General features: G+C 40.3%; 1 protein-coding gene across 1 annotated transcript in view; it reads right to left on the minus strand.

Annotated features, from left to right (window-relative positions):
- Positions 1-18,537, minus strand: part of LOC128266672 (uncharacterized) — a 77,422-nt gene that overhangs the window by 38,630 nt on the left and 20,255 nt on the right. The gene's annotated exons all lie outside the window — the stretch shown is intronic.

The following is an 18,537-nucleotide window of genomic DNA, read 5'->3' on the forward strand; positions in this document are numbered from 1 at the left end:
CCCGATCTGGTCTAAAAAAAAAGGCACCTGGCCAGGCGGCAAACTAAAACAACTACTACAAACAACTTGGCAGCCTCAAGGCGATGAAAATTCTTTGACATGAATAAATTATACAGGAGATACGGGGCTGGGAGGGTCCTTCCATCTCTTTGGGCCACTTCTTGGGGCACTTTTTGGTGTTGTTGGCCAGGCTTTTGTTTATTGCCCTACTGTTTTGTTTTGTTGTTTGTTTGCGATCCTTTTGGCTTGAGTGAGTTGTTAGTGCCACGCCTGCGGTGGGATTTTATAGTTTCTGACCCAACACTTTCGTTGCTTGGGCATACGTGCTTTCCATGCCTTTCGAGTGCATTTTAGCAACTTAATTAGTTTCATTGTTGGCTTTAAATTTGGGCTCTCCCATTGCCATTTATATTAATAACAATAACAGAGCGGCAAATATGCAAATGCAATTGCTTTTTCCGTGCACACTTTGAAATGATATATAAACATTATTTGTTCGCAATGTCAACTGGCCACTAAAAACGTTCTAATTTATGCCTTATTAAGCTGCTGTGTTTGTGGCTGGTTTTTTTTTGTTTTCGTTTTGAACGAACGCAATCAATCGCAACAAATGCCGTTCGACTGAAATACAGGACATTCAATATTCGGTATACTTTTTTTGCTCTGCTAGATTTTAATTTCAAATTCATTTCGTCTATAAATGCAATTTTCTAAATTGCATTGATTTGTGTGCTCAAAACACACAACACAGCACACAGCACAGCCAGCCGGCAAAGCTGAAAAAACCATGGCAAATACCGAAATTGATTTCTGTATGCCATCAATAATTCCAATATTGCGCATTTTTAATGCTAATTTAAGGGAATTTAATTTGAAATTCCATCGGCGGCCTGTTAAATTTTGTGTCGGTGTCGATGCCGATGAAATGGGCAATGCAAACAGCCCCAAGCGAAAAGTTGAAAACATATTTGCAACTTTCTGATCCTTTCTTTGCTGGCCAAATCAAGCTGGCCCCAAGCCAAACATCAATCAATCAACAGCCTGGAATTCTGAGACTAGCCCCAGTTGCGGCCTTCGGACGGAGTCCCCGAAAGTATTTACAGCATATGCAAGTTGTACGTACAACGGGGCGTATGATGAATACATAAGGATAGGGATCCCCGAACAGGGTAGCATTTCATTATTACACATGGCCAGCACAAGCCACAAAGCTTTCGCAAATTGTCTAGTTGGATAAGTCCAAGGGATCAACTTCTCGGCAAGGGGCAAAACTTTATTTTCTGGCTCTGGTGTTGGTTATTCGGGGGTCGCAAAGTTTTCAGCTCAGATTCTCTGCATCCGAAACCAAAACCGAAAATCCGCCAAAAACTTCCACTACTTATTATTTCTATTCATGAATAATTAACGGCATTGTTGTTGTTCAATGGCTTTCTGCGGTTCTGCCTACAGAGAATGACTTTGAAATTGGGATCCGAAAAGTAGTTAAAGAATTGCAGACGTCTAAAATGTAAAGATGTGTGTGCTGGAGTATAGTTGGTAAACTTTGAACTGTACCCTTGGGGTGCCCGTTCTATGCAAGTTGTACGGCTTATAAAATTTAATTGGTTTTTTGCCGGCAACAGCAGTATGAATTGATTGCAAGAAAATGCAGGAAAACACAAGGGGGGCATGGGGGACACAGCTGAAAAGCAGCTTTTCCTTTTTGCACCGCCAAGTCCCAGCTGGCCACTCATCTGTGAACGCACTTTAGCAGAATGCAGCCAGCACTTAGCTAACTGGCGCCTTTTATTGCCCCTTTCCTCATTCATTGCTGGCCGGCAACAAAACGGTTTAATTTAGTTTCCTGTTCCGATGAAGCTGCCAACCGCTCACTGCTCGAATGGCGCACGTGATTTTTGATACCCCGGCGAGATTTCCGTTGAAAGCAGCACATTCACATGGCTCTGAATGGCAGAGTTCGCTAAACCCACCCACAAACAATGAAAGCCGAACACCCAATGCAGTCTGTATGCGTAGCATTTACAGAAGCGCGAAATTTAACGCCCCGAATTGAGCTGCTTCGCTAATTATATGAATTCACACAATGTCAGGACTTGCGGATGACAAAGGCAAAAGCAAACGGCAGCAGCACCAACAGCAGCAGCAGCAGGCAACTTCCATATCCGCTTCCGCTACGTTTCTGTCTCAGTTACTGCTACAATTACAATTACAATTACAATGGCGCGGCATTAAACAATTCAATTATTTAAAGGAGCGCCCAAATGAACAGCGACAATCTTTCTGTTTGGAAATTATTAAAGAGCCGGCTGCTCAAGGGTTCAAGGGTTTCCCAGGGGCCGGCAAAATGAAGTCTTAAATCACGGCATGTTATTTCCGCTGCACCATTGCGAGTTCCCCTTCCGGCACAACTCCCACACACCATCACCAACACCAACCAGATCACAATCGTAGGGGGAGAATTGTTTTCGTGTTGGAGCGCGATTGCGATTGCGATGGCGATTGCCTTGTTTGCCTTTACGTTTTATCAGCAGCGCCTTTTATGTCATCATAACCGCAGCGGGTCTGAGTCCCAGTCCGAATCCGAATCGGAATCCGAATCGGAATCGGAATCCTTGCCGGATTCTGTGTCCGGCGAATGAGAATGAGAATGTCCGTTTACATAAATTTTCACTGCGCAAAAAGGGAAGAAAACTGTCGAGCGAGCAGAAAAATGAGATGACAAATGAAGTTTGTCGGCTAATGGCAGCGGAAATGCGCGAAGCGAAGGGAAGGGGCCGGGAAAACTGCGGAAAACTGGGCAAAACTGGGAAAGCGGGCCAGATCGTTTGAGGTATGCACCATAGCTTACACTTTTTGCGGCGTGGCAATGAACGGAAGTTGAAACAAACAAGTAAATAAATGGCGCCAATTTGGGGCGGCCATGGCGACAGCGGCTCTTCGAAAGGAAAAAGGAGGTGGAAAGAGGGGTCACCCAGTCGCTTGTTGTTTTAAAATTGGTCAGGGAATGTGGAAATTTATTCGGTAAGCCGAGCTGACTCAGGCGGGGCGATTTTAACGAGAGTAAACAGAATCCATTTTCGCGTATGATTGGTGGCCTCTCTTTCGGTCCATCGCCATCGGATCCGCTGCCTAACGAGCTGGAGCTGAAGCTGGCCTGCTTGCTTAGCTCCACTCAAAAGTGGTCCAGACAAACAAGTAACTCAATATTAAAAACCAATATGTCCAACTTCCGCAACACTTTATTACACCAGCTAAGGAAGCAGCAGCAGCTGGATGTGGAAGTGGAACCAGATAGCTACATATTACGTGTGTCTGATAGGGGTTTGTCCGGCTCAAATATGAGTATGCCATATGATAATATCCCCGGAAAGCACATGTAGCCATTGACCCTTGCCCACTGGCAAGTAGAGAAGGCTAACTTTAAGACAAAGCCACTTGAATACTCTATATAGGGAGTAGAAAAAGCATGTTTAAGGAAATTTTATCCAGTAAATCAAAAGCATAAGAAGGTCACAATAATTAATCTACTGAATACTCAGGTAAAACCTATTTTGAGGTAAAACCCTTTTAAATAATTATTCACAGCAAAAAAATGCTTAACTGCAAATTTCGTTACTATTAAACAAATTATTATCAGACTTAGAATATTAGTTTACCTAAAATTCATTTTTCTGTTGTCATTTAAATTAAATAAAGAGAATTTTGTTGGTATTTTTTAATTTATATGTTCGATAGACTGTTAAAATAACTAATTCGTTAATCCCTCTTTTTTTGTTAAAAAAATATGTATATTAAACTTTTAAATTAAATCCTCAATGTTTTTTTATAAATATAAAATCAAAAAATAAAAAGCATAAAAGCTTATATAAGTCACTACTTACCAAACTAACGCTTTAATAGACCCATATACCCCTTACCCAATGGCAAATGTTATGTCAACTCGGAAATCTAATCGCTGACTGCGATCAAAGTGTGCAATTGTACAGATATTGGGTTATAAATTAAATTGTGAGCTCGACAAGCGCCTCGAAGTCGGCCGGACACTTTGCCGTCGATGGCCACTAAGTAGCACGGCATGTCCATGACTCCAACTTTCTGTCCGGCCAACGTTGCGTATACGTAATTTGAGGGGCGTCGTGCGCCATAATGTGCCATCAGGCTGGATATTCTCCGTTCCTATGACTGGACATTAAGTATGCCATAAAGTTGACTTTGTATGCGTGTGACTTCAGCTGAGTTTGTGTGTGTTGGGATAACCTTTGGGCATTGTAAATATTATTCTAATCATTCGCTATAAATCTACATATGAAAATTTCAGCTTTAGTTTGCCTTCAGACAGAGGAAACCCAATCCAGTCGGTACCTAACCAAACTTAAATTATTAAAGCTGCTGATATATTTTGCTCTTTCCGTTTTTAATTAGCTTATCTGTACCTTCATTATTTCCTGCTCGGCTGCTTACCACTCAAGCATTCGCTTTGGCCTTTGATGGGGCAGGAAACTTAATTGGTTGCCTCCGCCAAAGTTGCATCACTTGCAATGCCCTTCATTAAAAATAAAAAAATTGGTTTTCCTCGCAGTTTGTTTCTGCACCTGACGAAGATTCAGCACAAAAGCGGCTAACGAACTGCCACAAGCAGCTGACCATTGCTGACTTTGGCTTTGACTTTCCCCATCCGGTGGCCGCTCCATCCAGATCCTGTGGTGCGGACTAACTAACTAACTGAGCTGAAGGTTATCTGAAATAAGACTAGCTGCAGAAACTAAATGGCGGGGCTAAAAGCTGCGTCAAACCCAAAAATGCGGACAGAAGTCGCTGCAACATGTGTCAGCCAGACGGAGTGATAATATATTTTTGTGGTGGCTCCTTTGGATTCATTAAAGCAAAGTGAGCGGGGTGGAAAACCTACCTGTAGAAAAAGCATTCATCAATACATATTACAAGGAAAAACTTTGACAAGATGTGTGACAGTGCATCAAAAGAATTATTTCTAAAGCAAATTCATTTAGTGAGTTCCGAAACTATCAATGTATTTTTAAATACGTATATATCAACCAGAAAATCCATGAGCACGTTCAAAGTTAAATAAAAATGGCCAAAATACAGGACTTAGTACCATAACAAAGTAATTGGTAAATGAAAACGTTGTTGCACAAACTTACTTAAAAAGGCTGTTAGTCTACTTTAAAAAAACATAAAATACATTGTTCGTGCAATAAAACGAAATTAACATTTTTTCAATATCGAAATAAAAAAAGTTCCTAAATGTTCCCAGAATTTGTACAACCAAAATTTTACACATATTTTGTATTAAAATGTTTATTCATTGCTAAGCCAAATTTATCAGCGTCCAAATAGTGTAGGGAAAATCTTTTCCACTTTAAAATATGTACATTTTTGTACAGTATGCAGTTTCATGTTAATCAAAAGCATTGTAACTTACTTACCAGTGGGAGAGTGCAGCAAAAATATCTGTGACCTGGTGGCAGCCACGAAGGCAAAACAAACGAGGCCAACAAAGGTGAAACCGAACAACAGAGTAGATAGAGGTAGAGTTTGGGGCTGATAAGACGCATAAGCGTTTGGGTCTGGGTTTGCGTTTGAGTTTGGGTTTGGTCTACCCCGCGAGAGGCTGGCACGTTGATTGCCCGGCCAAAACAAAACAGTTTGGAATAGTGCGGAATACGGCGGAGGATGGAGTATTGTGGCAAAACCAGGACACCCTTCTTGTGCCGGATCCGTGACTGCCAGTTAACTTTGTCTTGCCTAACGAACGCGGGTTAGTTAGCCAACTTGTGTGGGCGAACGTTTTGCCTTATCAGCGGTCAACGCAACGTGGCCTCCACCACGCAGGAGCAGGACCTTCGCCACGTCCTGGATTCAGTTGAGTCGGGTTTTTCTCTTTTTTTCGTTATCCAGGCTGGCGGCGGCAGGGCAAGTTGTTGACACTTTTATGAACTCCACAGATTGGCCATGTTGCGTGGCTTTTGTTGCGGTCTGTTGGCCCGTTACAGCGACCGCAGAGCAACACACAGCAACAGCAGCTGAGGCACCGGCAGCAGCTGCAGATTCAGATAGTCGTTCCACTGCCCCTGGCAGTAAATTCTGCAAAGCCCACGTGCTAATTTGAGGCTTTATTCCGGATTCTAGTCTGGCGATAGCCGTCTACGGCCACGTCACCTGCATCCTTATCATGGATGTAGCTGCCTCAGTTCCAGCAGAACACACACCTTCGCAGCCCAACTCCGCGCCTCGCCACTTCGACACCTCAATGTCGTTGTTTTGGCCTGCTGCCATTGCCCCTTATGCTTAGACAGTCGCTTTTGCCGGTGACACCGTCACCGACCGCGAACTGTCCTTCCAAACAAAGCACTCTGAGTTTCCGGCGAGATTGGTATTCCAGGAGATCATGTCCAATCCGTTTTTCTAACCCAAATGTGGTGGACACACTTTAATTGCTAGTTTTATTACCACTTCTCTTACAGATCGCACTGCTCATAAATCAGCTAGGCAAAACTGGGACCTTTTTATATATTTTATCATGGAAATATAAAATATTTAAATAAAAAACTTATAACTTTTTCAATAAGATTAAAATTGTTTTTCCACTACAAGCTATTCATTGAATATATGCAAGCAGATATTTAAAATTTTAAAGTATATAAGCTGTTCAAAAACATTAAGCCATATATTTATTAAAATATTTGATATACAGTCTTGTCTCTACAAACTGAATTCTTAAAAGTTGAAATACTTTGTCTATTAGAAAGTTATAACTTAAAATCATTTTTAAAGTATTTACCTATACTAATTGATTAAAAGCATATATTAATTTTAAGTTAATGTTTAGGTTTAATTAATTCATGTGTAATAAAGAAGTAATGCATTAAATACCAAGTAAGGAATGCATTCTTTACTTTTAACCTACCTAAGACACATTTGTCGTAATTTCTTTAGTCCATGAGGGAAGACAATATTCTCGCAAAACATTTTCGCAGACACAGGAGCGTTCCTTAAAGGAAACCCTGCGGCTGCGAGCAACTAATGAACGGATCCCAGCAGTCTAGCGTACATAATTGCTGTGCTGATAATGATGATGGCCCATAAAATACGTCAATTTTAATAAATACCCATAAAAAAAAATTTCAGCACTGGCACTAAGCCGTGCTGACATTTTCATTACCCAGAACGGCTGCAGTTTCGCTGATGCCAAATATGCCACAGCTTCTCCTTTGCCAGTCGGTTGTCAAGTGCGCTTTGTTTCCTATGTCTCTCAATGGCATTGACTGTGATTCGCCTTGGCAGGACGAAGCCAGGAGCTGCAGGAGCTGAAGGAGCCACCGAAGCGACGAAGGAGTAGTGAATAAGCGCCATCGGGAACACTCAACTACCACCACCACCACCACCATCAACATTCTGCATAATGTCGTTTGCAATTTTTTAATTAAAAAATTTCCACAACTTGGTTGGCTTCTATTTGGCTGCTCATTTCGGTTTTTTCTTTGTTTACAATGCACTGCGTGTTGAATAGCCCATCTTAGGGCAATAGTGGAAGTCAAGTGACAGGATGACAATTGTCACACAAGCAGTACTCGAGGCCAGGCACAAGACCAAAGGATTCTCCACTGCCAAGAGCACAGCACTCTATAAGGCAGAAGAACAAGGCTCGAGACTCGATTTGTCAGGCTTGAGAAATTAACCCAAGCACACAAACGTGTAGTTCATTAAAAATATGGCTGTTGCTAGAAAAAGTTTCAGAATGCACAAATACGTCCTTTGGTTCTGTTTTTTAACTTTGGCAATAGAAAATGTTAACTCTTTCTGCAAAGTACGCCTTGTTCAGACAATTTTGTTTATCTATTGTGATCCTCACAAGATTTTCTTTGCAACAGGCTCTAGAGACTTACATTTCATAATTTTTTCAATAAAAAGAACAAATTTCAAAAGACAATTGATTTAAATTAATAAAAGATTTTTAATTGGTCCATGTTTTGTATTGTTTTGACAAAAAAATTCCATTTTTTTTTTGCTTAAAGTAAGGACGTATACAAATACATTCTGTATCAGGACTTTAAGCAAAAATATGAAATCCCATTTATTTTTTTTTATGTTATTTTACAAAAACTAAACAAAATTTTCTACTGTTGCGTTGGAGTGTTTTATATACCTTTGTAAATGTTATTTAAAATATTAAGCTCAAATTAAATTCTAAGCAAATTTGTCTATCTGAAGTAGTAGCTCTAATTGATTTCGCTAACAACAGCAACTTAGAATTCTCAGCTTGAAAACCGCTTTTAGAAAAAGACAGGCCTCCACAGAATGCCTTGTCTTAGGCCAGAAACCAGAGCCAGGCTCGCAGCAGAGTCGGCTAGTAACACTTACATGACACAAACTGACGGCCAACATGGCGTATGCGTGTTGCCTGCTGCCTGCTGCCAAGCTGCAAATGCCGAAGAACGCAACGGGTGAGTGGGAGCGGTATGTGTGCGGGTTGGTTTTATTAATATTTGCCTGTTTTTGGGCAAACAGCAATAATGAAAAAGAATTCCACTCTTAATTGCAACACCAACTGAGAGAAAGCAGCTGCTAAAAAGTAATTAAAATTTGTCAACATTTTGCCAAGAGACACTTTGTCGACTAGGCCTAGATTTGTTTGAAGTGCTTGAAACAAAATGAGAAAATTTCAGACAGCCTCAAATGTACCACGAAATTAGAACCGCAGAGAGAAAAAAACGTACGGAAACTAAATCTAATTTAAGCCGATTAAAACGCAAGTAGGCATCAAATGTTAAATAATTATTATTTGGAAAAGTAAATATTTGCCAGGACTGAATGTTGGCAAAATGTTTCCATTTTGGTTCACTAGTCGAATGAACATGCATATTTTTATTTATATTGGTCTGATTTAAGCGATAGAGATTTAGAGCGACAGCGAGTTCCTCTATAATTAAGTTGATCCAATTCCATAACGCATCACGGTCATTCTGCATTTGATTAGTGTAAACATATCATTTATAAATAAATGTACGAGTCAAACACATAAATATTGGTATACATTGTGAAGTTTATTCAACTGTAGGCATAATTTAAATGCAAGTGGACAGAACCGCTGACAGTTGGTGGCCGATTTTCGGCTTATAATTATTTACACTTGACGCACCAAAAAGCTAAGCCCTCCCCAAATCTATTGAAATTTGAACGAAACCCCATCGATTCCGGACATATGGGGTGTCACGCTTTATTTATATATATAGAAATTTAAGTTAAGTTCAACCCATTGATTCAAATTAAATAAAATGCGCCAAAGCTTTCAATACAAAGTAGTAGACTATTCGGAAACTTTAACTTTTTATAATACTTATACTATTGATATTGGTAATAATGGTTTTATTATCGACCATAAAACTTTTAATTACCATGCAGTTGTTATACCTAAATGTTGTATACCAAAAACACTTGTTAATTGGTTAATTCATAAGTTTGGTTGGGCGACTAATTTAGATTTGTAATCAAATCGTCTGTTATGTTTATGCAATCAGTGGCCCAGCGGGTTGTTTGTGTATGGGTGGTCATTTATGTATCCATGTGTCTGTAAATGTATCTTTGTCCCGGTGTGAATGTGTGTCAGTGTGGCCCTGCTAGCCTAATTTAATTACAATCGCCAGAGAGGCAAAAAAAAAAAATGGTGCTTCGATACTTTTGGCCAATAACTGCGAATTTTAATTAAATTCAGATGCGTGCAAATGTGTTTGTGTTTTTTGGCGCTGTTCTTTCTCTCTGCGTGTGTGTTTGTGTGTGTGTGTTTTTGTGTGAGGGCGTGCTTGTGTGCGTGTTTGTTATTGCATATTAAATTTGCACAATTTGGGACTGTTTGATGTTTGCGTGTGACTTTCGACTGGCCACAGCAGCTGAACGACTGGCGCACGAAAGTATGCAGCAACATTTTCAAATCAAATTTTTGGCCATTTGATGCAATTATGCATGCAATTGTGGTGTATTTGTTTGTACTTGCGATGTGTGTGTGTTTGTGTGTGTGTGTTCGTATTTGCCGCATTTGATTTGATTTCGTTTGTGGCAATTTAAATTTTGCTGCAATAGTTTGCAATTTTTTACTGGTGCTGATGCGGATGCGGATGCTGATGCTGCCGCTACTTTGGCATCGAACGTCCACAGGCGACCATAAATGCCACTTCAAAGTAAATTATGACACACGCACACTGGGCACAGGGAGATATACAGCTTGTAGCGGCAGCTGCGGTAACAGTGTAACACTTGCCACCACGAAACGGCAACGTCGCCGGGTGAAAACATGGAAAAGTCCTTCGCATCCTTCGTACATCAACATCAACGCCTGTTGGGCGCATGTTAAACACTCGAATGCAATTTGTTAGACAAGATATGTGGCAAGCGCGCCACGAATGTTGCATCCTAGTCGCCACTCCACCGCCTGTCCCTCCATCCCCCCCTCTTTCCCAGCATTTCCCGCTGCTGCAGTACGCCCGGAGCTATAGCTATGCTGGCTGTGGCGAAATTTATGCAAACGCATGCGGCAGCCGAACGCATAATTCACATAATTTGTAGCAGTTGCATTTTTCGCCAAATGCCTCGTGGTCGTTATTGCTGTGGCTGTTTCTCGCATTTTACACTGGCTGTCGCTGCTGCCATCGCTGAGTTTTTGATGCATTCTGCCAAGGCGAAGCAGCAGCCACTGATGCTTTGTTGATGGTCCGAAAATTTGCCACAAGTTTAGCATAAAATCCAATGCAAATTGCCCCCCACACACACACACACACAAGCACAACAAGCACTAATACAAACACAAGAAAGAGGGACATCTGAGGAGATATTGCCTTACCTTTCTAGGACTCAGCTGGTAATGATTTGTGGCATATATTCCTCATGCTCCACTGACTCACAGTCATATAGCTAAGTATGGTTGGGGCGTGGAAATCGCCCGGGGGATGTCACCTGAAATGGAGCGCAACTGTGGAGAAAACTCAAAGGGAAATGACACAGATCAGTGAGCACCTTACAAAAAGTTCAACATCCTGCTACAGTTTTCGCCAACTTTTGCGATTTCATCACATACTATGGAGTGTTGAAAATTTTAAAACCAGTTGAACCGATTCGCCAAATATGTTTACTTCCACCTATTTTGATATTCTATTTATTCTTTTACAAAGTTTGCCTCCAAGTTGGGCCTTTAAATGTAAATTCTAAAACCAATTTAAGATTTAAGGTCTCAACTTTAGATTAATTTTGAAATGTATAACAAAATAAATTAAATAAACTCAAAAATTAAGAAATTAAAAAAAATAATAAACTTAAGTAAATTTATAGGTAATTTTATAATAATAATAAACTTAAGTATGTAAGTTTAAATTAAAAACAAATATCTGTTTCTATTAACTTTTTATATAGCTTGCCAAGTTGGGGCTTTAAATATAAATACTGCGTACGTTTTATTTTTAAATAGTCGACTTTTGTTTATTTTTTAATTTGATTAATTTTGATAAATATATTTCACTATAAATAGGCCCTTAATTTAAAATAAAAACAATATATGCTTGCGATTTATGAAACCGGAACACGCTTAGGCCTTTTTAGTAAGCGACCCATAAGAAACAACTGTTGAAATGAACAGGCTAAAGGAAGGGTCATTTCGGGTTGACAGGAATTTCACATACACCTGCTGTTGATTCTGGGTTAAGGATAGCCATAATTTAAGGTAAGCAGTTGACACATGGATCCCGACCGCTATCCGCCCATTAATCAATCGACGAGGACTCTCTCCTTGCTGTGGGGATAATTCGGCTCGGCTCTGCTCTGCTTTATCAATAATGCAAATTTATGACTCAGTGCCTGGCCTTCCATGCCTTTGAGCCGTGCCTAAGTTTTAATTAAAAATCTGCCAATAAATTACATCAAAGAAATTACAACAAGAATCGTTGCCTCGTTAACTGATTATGCAAAACACAAGAGCCACGCCCCCCCTCCGTCGACCGCCCTCGCCGACAAGTGCAATTATTGTCAGGCATTTGCTATGCAAAGTTTTTCTAATTGAAAATGCAAGCTCAAGAAGGCCACGGAAAAGGGGGCGGGGCTAGTGCTGGTGCTGGATTATGGGCGTGTACCACAACAAAGCGTTTGGAACGACCACAACGGCAAATACAAATAATAAATTTAAAATGGCCGCCAAATGGCTGCGAAGCGGCAAAAACAGAGGCAGACAAAGGCAAGCGTGAAAGCGCGAAAATACAAAACAACTGGGACAAAATGGGTAATGGAGATGGGGATGGAGATTTCCCAAAAGGGAAGGAAAATCCAAGAACAAAGGGAGCTGGGAGGGGGAGAGGGTTACGACCATGATGCAGCCGCAATGCAAGTGCCCCGGCAAGTCAAAGTCTTAAATTGAAAATGATACTTAAATTAAAATGCCAACTGGAGTGGAACGAAAATGATATTAAAACTGAGCCACAACAACAACAACAACAGCAGCAGAGCCAGAAACAATAACAATAACAATAACAACAAAAGGAGCGCCTCCTGCCTGGCCGCCTGCATTTTCATTGATAGCTGACAGTGGGCGTGGCAATTGTGGGCATGGTCGTCTTAGTGGCTGGCCACAAAAGCCTCGAGTTTGTCAACAAAAATGAAATTACTCCTTGCCTCTGTTGTTGTCGAATATCCTGATATTGTTGTATCTATTTGAAGCTGCCAGTCCAGAGTTTACACGAAACACTTTTCTAATTAAACAACAAAAGGTATGCACACCGAGCAGGTAAAGGCAGTGGAATACAACAAAAATATGAAAAAGAGGCGAGCTCCGGCATTCCCGTACACCTGGCAATAAGTTCAACTCATTTCCGATAGCCGAGCTCCTTTGGCTCGTTAAATGCATAAATAACCAGGATACAAAGGGGGACACAGCGAAGCGAAAGAGGAAGAAGGCACGCACTCCTGTGTCTCTGCCACTGAATTATGAATTTGCAGCACAAATACGAACATTTCTCATATCACGAGCACTGATAGGATACACCGGATCATACAGAGAGCAAATATTTCTAGTTTTCAGTGGTTTCATTAAAGCTCATTGTAAAATTGTCGTCTAGTTTAACCAATGTTCCCAGAGAAATTTTTGTTTAACCGGTTCACATAAAATAATCATTTTTTCCTTTGACATTAAAATAATCGATATCATTGCTCTTCTTTAGTTTAGTTTTGTTTTTATTTTGCAAACAAGTTCTTAAATATTAGGTAAGCACAACCTTTTTTTTAGGCTCCTAAAATAATAAAATACAGTATTGTAGATATAGCAAAAGGAAATGGGTATTATTTTAATGCACCACTTGAAATCGTAGACATTGTAGACACTGCAACAGAAAACAGCCATTGCCCTGGGTTTCTCTCAGTGTAAAGATACAGAACCGTCTTTGGCAGAGCACAATGACCTAGCCGTCGGGTGGCAGCTGGCTTTAAAGCCGGCAGCCAAGCCTCTTACGGGCTCCACTGACAAACAGTTTAGAGTTGGGGCAACGGCACTCCATGGAGTTGCGTTTGCTGTCTTTGCCTGCAGTGCAGTCAATAAAAATAAATGTCATAAGGAGGAGCTTAAGCGACAAATGCATCAGTGTGCAAATAGACCAGCTGGACGAGGACAAGCACTGGGACAAGCAGGTCCTGTCCACTTTCAACGCTTTGAGCTGGCAAACAAACAGGCAAGGAGCTTCCCATCTGGATGCCAATGAAAGAGCTTTTGCTTGACATTTGCTGTTTGGTCAGCTGGCTGGAAAAGGGTGGGGGGAATCCAAGGGAATCCATACAGAAGCCAATTTGGTATGCAACGACTAATCAAGCCACTCTAATGCAAACTCAATTTGCACTGGCGGTAAGAAAGGTGTCGTCGCAGTCTTATACCGACCGCACCTCCAGCAGCAGCAATCATAATCATCGAGCCTGTCCCGAGGAGCTCCTCTATACATACTAATGATGTGCATGCCACACGAGGCTGATTTAATTTCCTTTCCACCTGCAGCACACACACACACACACTCGCACACACAGCGCCACACACGCACCGACATGCAAGGGACACCACCGCAGGTCTCAACACTTACAGGAGCCACAAAAGTCAACATGAGGAGAGAACGGAGCGAAACTTTTCCAAGCACATATATCGAGCTACTTACACTCAAAGAAATCATTTTCAGGAAGTGAATTTATATGAGAATTTCCTTTACCTAAGCCCGAAATTAAAGTGTATTTGTAAAAAAAAATATTAGCAATTTTAATTGAGTAAATAAGTGATATAAAATGTTTGGGGGAAAAAGCATTCTAACCTTTGTCAAACAAAGTTTGGATAAACAAAGGTTTTTCCTAATAAGACAAAAAAAAAAACAAAATGTAAAATTACTTAATCTTTTGACATCGACTTTGAAATTCCACTTTAAAAATTTATAAAAAGGTGCCATAGTTAAAAGAAAGCTTGTATACAAAATAACAAAAATAATAGCTAGCTCTAAAATGTTTGCCAATTTACGAGTCAAGTGTAAGTATGTGCGAGTTTGGGGGTTTTGCATCAAACTTTAACATAAACTTGGATGTCGCTTCCGTTTCCGCTGCCAGAGCTACAGACGATGACAAGCGCAAATTTCACCGCCTTAAATACACACACACACACTCAGACACACACACAGCACATCTAAATGTTCTTCTCACAAGTTTTTTGCTCACATGTGAGTGTAAGTCCTGCGGTCGGCGGTTGTGTTGGTATATGTGCAGGTGTAGTTGCGTCTTTTAGGCAGCCATCATTTTTGTTGCTACTGTAATGTGGCATAAAAAATGAATTATGTGCACATGCATTTCTTATGTGCTCGCAGCCGCACTCTTATTACTTCCTTTTTAGCCAGAAAGGCTCACACCCACACTCGCCACACTCCCCGCCGCTCCGTGTAAGCTGTTGAGTAATGAGCAAATGAAATCCCCTCGCTTATCTTTGCGCGTCTTTGTGGCCGCTTTGTGTGAGGCTCAGCAACCTACTTAGGGCCTAAGCCCTGCTTACGACCACCCTATACTATATCCCCCACGCTCCTCCTTCGCATTTAATAAGTTTTACTGATTGCAACGCATTACTTTTATATAGATTCCCGACTATCGCTCGCATTACTGTCACAATTATCCAGATAAAGGCAAACATCCCATGTCGCCGCCTTGACAAATCGTTTCGAATATGAATGCTATTAGTTGGCCAGTGAAATCCACTATTAATGGCCTGCTATAAGAAATCAATAAGCCAACGTTAAATTATCGACAATCATAGCTCAAAATAGCAGCAACCCAAAAAAAATGAAACCCATTAAGAAATGTTGTCTTGCCGCAAAATCGGAACTGGGGCAGGTCTTTCATTTTGTTCCACATTCATGGAATGCCGTACCATTTGCCTAATGCAAGGCCATAAAAGTATCGCTGCGGCCCCACTGCGTATGAGTAATAATGCTGGAAAAACTAATTTAGAGGCTTTTAGTCTCCATTTAGAGTTTGCTATTGAAAAGGATTCTCCACATGGATTCGTGTGGATTTTCACACATTCACCCAACACCAATGAGCAGGATTCTTTGATGCGAAAACTAAATGAAACTCGAAACGATTTTTGGGCAATTTTCGCGTGGCCAATTTTTAGTATTTTAGCATTTTTCCGTGGACACTCCAGCGTATGAGCCGCAGTCAACTTTTGACAAGAAAAACTGCTCTCAAAATCAATAAATCACGTTAGATCATGGGCATTTGGGGGTTGCAGGGGGGGCTTAGATTGGCGCTAAGCCGAAACTAAAATCCCCAGCTCGAGGAATGGCAACATATTGTTTCAATATTTGAATTCAATTTAATGGCAGCTAATTGAAAAAACAGATCATCCAGTGTGCGGCCAACAATAATGCACTGCCCCCAGTTTGTCCAGCGATTGGGTCACATACTATAGTATTTTTTCCTCTGCTTTTCTGAAACAATGCCATCGGTTTTTTGCCAATTGGCCATTGAACACGCTCCACTGGGTCATCATGGCACCAGTTGCCATCACCATCACCATCACCATCGCCATCACCCCCTGAACCATCGCCATCACGTGTTTGTCCCTATCCCGGGAGTTGAGTTATTTGCACGTTTTGATAAGTGGACTTAACAACCGCTGGCTGACTGGATGGCTGAAAGCATTGTGAGCGGGTGAAAGGCCGAAAAATGATACGATTTTTTGCCATTTCTCCTTTCGCTCTGCCGGTCACGATGCATTTTGCATGGAAAATGCAAATTCATATTTGCCCATAAATGACAAAAATGTTTATGTTGATAGCCATTCGGCTGTTCATGGTCGTACAATTGAATTTTAAGGTAATAAAACAGGAATCGAAGTGATGATGAAGTAAGTGGATAATTGATTTATTGAAATGAGACTTAACCTTTGACAAATAAACTGCAAGCTTTTTCTCTTGGTAAAAGATAAACTTTTTAAAGCTATAAAACAATAGCAAATAGCTAAATAAAAAAAAATGTAATGAAATAACATAATATATTGTTAGTAGAAGAGGCTGCCCACAGATACCACTTTTTAAAAACTGCATTAAAATTAATGTTGTTTGGTTTTTCTCTCAATTTTAAATAGCAACCATATCAAAAATTTAAATCAGGCTATTAAAATTTTGTTACGAAAAATCAGGAAAAACACAACCTGTTTTGGTGACACTCAAATTAAATTTTTTTTAATATTTAATTATTTTTCAATTAACCCAAATGTAAAGCCTAAAATTTAGTAATTGGTAATCATCGACCACAAATGCATCAGAATAATTTGAAAATATAGCAAAACCCTTATATTGTGTACTAGACTTAGCAATGTTGTTTGGCTATTAGCTAATTTGTTATTGATTTATCACATGATTTTATTTCAATATTCCATGGTAAGCCGCATGTGAATGCCAATTTGAAAACGTTGTCGTGGCGTAGATAATTTGCTTGGCGCCAGGAAAACCGTGACAGTATCAGTAATTGACTTCACCTGATATGATCTTCATGCTTGCCATGGATTTGGGATAGGTTAGACAGAAATAAACACATATATATATACATATATATATATATATACATGATAATAAACGTGACCATGTTTGGGCGCCTTAAATTATGCAATATGACAGCGTGAGATATTGAATGAATTTTTCAACCTTACTTTCTGTTGTTGCTGTTGCTGTTGCTGTAACTGTTGCTATTTCAAAATCGCCCAAAACGTGACCAGAAATTAAATTGTAGCCCATTTGGAGCTTTATAAAAATTTCACAAAAATGAAAAATAAATCCCCAAAAAGAGCCACATCGCACACAGCGATGGGAAAAAAGAACAAAATAAATAAGAAAGTAAACCTGGCACACAAAAAAATTAAATATGTCGTATTCAGAGTAAGGGAAATTGACAGAGTTCTGGTTTTCTGGATTGAACTGTGGGACGGGAGTGATGGACACAAAAATAGGATTTCATAAATTTTATGCACGCGGGCGGCCTTCTCAAACAATAACTATGCAGGTGATGTCGGAGTCCGTCAAAATTGAAAATATTATGTGAAAAACTCCCACATCCTGGCCCGCCTGTCGTCCATCATCCTTCCTACAGCCAGGACACGCTCCAGCGCATAAATTGCTAATATTGTTGAGTGCGTGCACATAGCCACACATCATGGGAAAAACTGCATTAGATGCCATCAAACGGTTTCGTTGTCCACTGCCTTCAGAAGGAGCTTTCTTTTGCTCCGCATGAAGCATGCGCCAAACTTAAAATTTCAAAAAAGAAAACTTACACCAACAGCCAAGCAAACTGAATTCGGGACCGAAGTGCCAAACACCCTTGAGACTTACAAAAATGTAACATGTTACCTAAATTGTAACTGAAACACATTGGGAAGGTGAAACTTACAGGTTGTCAGCCTTATCAAAATTTTGATTTCAGGAATGAAAATACAACACAACATAGGTCAGATAACAATCGCTAGCGAAATATTTAATAAAACATTAATTTAACTCATTTTGGTTGTGCCTCTTTAAAAGACTTAATATTTTACTAGTTAAAAGTAGCTTTGCCTGTAGAACTTAGAAGAAAATCAAGTACCCTTTAAGCCAGAGCAGAGAAAACTCATAAGCACAACTTGTGTGCAGTGAAGTGTAAAATGTACTCTGCAATTTTCTTTTGTAGCAACATATTTGCTCGCTCTCCAGTGGAGCCGTAGAATTGCCTTTTCAGTGGCAGCGGCGAACGCTAAAAAGATTACTACGTTTTTTCCCTGTGTCGAAGCGGCAATGGACATGCGTGGAGCTCGTGCCGCCGCATAATTAAGTTCGCTTTGAGCCTTTGAAAGCATTGTATGGGGCACATAGGAAGGGGATTAGGGATTGAGGGATCTTCTTTGGACACACCCATTATCCCTATTGGGCCTTTATAGTGCGCCGCAGGGAAAAGAACTTGTAAGATATCCCCAGCAGCGAAAAAATAGGTTCAATG

Source organism: Drosophila gunungcola, chromosome 3R, assembly GCF_025200985.1.
Source record: "Drosophila gunungcola strain Sukarami chromosome 3R, Dgunungcola_SK_2, whole genome shotgun sequence".
NCBI classification, from domain to species: Eukaryota; Metazoa; Arthropoda; class Insecta; order Diptera; family Drosophilidae; genus Drosophila; species Drosophila gunungcola.